The sequence below is a fragment of the Empidonax traillii genome, unplaced genomic scaffold, assembly GCF_003031625.1.
Source record: "Empidonax traillii isolate 1590-97213 ecotype Southwest subspecies unplaced genomic scaffold, ASM303162v1 scaffold650:size632282, whole genome shotgun sequence".
Taxonomy (NCBI): domain Eukaryota; kingdom Metazoa; phylum Chordata; class Aves; order Passeriformes; family Tyrannidae; genus Empidonax; species Empidonax traillii.
In genome coordinates this window covers 627,856-629,534 of record NW_020955843.1, presented here as the reverse complement: position 1 = coordinate 629,534, position 1,679 = coordinate 627,856, and positions in this window count along the sequence as shown.

The window sequence follows — 1,679 nt, the reverse complement described above, 5'->3', positions numbered from 1 at the left end:
GAACCCCAACCAGGGATCCCATCCCGGGAACCCCAACCCGGGAACCCCAACCCGGGGATCCCATCCCGGGAACCCCAACCCGGGAACCCCAACCAGGGATCCCATCCCGGGAACCCCAACCCGGGAACCCCAACCCGGAGATCCCATCCCGGGAACCCCAACCCCGGGATCCCATCCTGGGGAACCCCAACCAGGGAACCCCAACCTGGGAACCCCAACGGGGGGATCCCCAACCAGGGATCACAACCCGGGAACCCCAACCCGGGAACCCCATCCCGGGGAACCCCAACCCGGGGATCCCATCCCGGGGAACCCCAACCAGGGAACCCCAACCTGGGAACCCCAACCAGGGATCCCATCCCGGGGAACCCCATCCTGGGGAACCCCACCCCGGGAACCCCAACCAGGGATCCCATCCCGAGGAACCCCATCCCAGGATCCCCATGCCGGGAACCCTATCCCGGAGAACCCCATCCCGAGATCTCATCCTGGGATCCCCATGCCGGGAACCCCAACCAGGGATTCCATCCCAGGAACCCCATCCCGGAATCCCCACCCCCGGCAGCCCCAAACCCGGGACCGCCATGCCCAGGATCTTCACCCCCGGTACCCGCCACCCCCGGGATTCCCATCCTCGGGATCTCAACTCCCGAACTCCGGAACCGCCGAGATAACCCAAGCCTGGGACTCCCATCCCCAGGACCCCTCAGTGCCCCGGAACAGCCGCCCGCGGGATCCCCAGCCCCCGAAACTTCGACCCTGGAACCACCATCCTCGGGACCTCCCCATGCCCGAGACCACCACCCCCAAAATCTGCCTTACCGCGTTGTTTTACGAGCTATTCAAGAAGAATGCGCACAGAAATCAGGGCAGAAGTCTCAAAACTCTAAACAAAAAGTTCTCAAAGAAAGTTCAAGCCTTCCCTCGAAGAGCTTCATCCCTGAACGCTTCCAGACGTCTCTTCACCTCCTTGGGAATTCCTGTATGGCAAGAGAAACTTTTACTGAGTATGTTTTGTACAAAGACCGCTAGGATCCAAGCGTTCAAAATTTGGATTTTAATTTCTAGTGTTGCCCGTGAGAAACTCCTTCGTCGATTTTTATTAATTTGGTTTCCCAAGCTTACATTTGACCTCAGTACTCAGATTCACTAAAAGCACTATACAAAATGTTTAAAACAAATAAACAAACAATCCCCAAACCATTGCAACTCCCCGCCTCCCCAAAACAAAACCAAACCCACTTCGCTTGTGCCGAGGATACCATCCACCCGCAACTTTTGTCAGCAAATATCACCAGTTTCTTTGAAATCCCTGAAAATAAATCAAAACACAGTCTTGAGCGATTCGTGCCCTTAGCAGATAAGTATTCCGCAAGTTTAGCTGAGTGTTCCCTAACCCAGTATTTCTGTTTGTTTGTGAAATGGAACTGGTTTCTCTCAAAGCGAAACTAGCAGTTTCATGTGGTTTCAGGTTTCAGTAGGAAATATTTACACGGTTCCATGTAAATAGGGAGTACTCTGTTCTCTTGGAAACAATAGAGTAGACGCCACAGACACACATCTACGTGAATTATCTTTTCTCACCATTGCTAATTACTAAGCACTTAGCTAGAACTGACAGTAGCAAAATGAGCTGTTAACACAGTTGCTGTTTCTCTTTGTTTAGGAAATAATAGTTT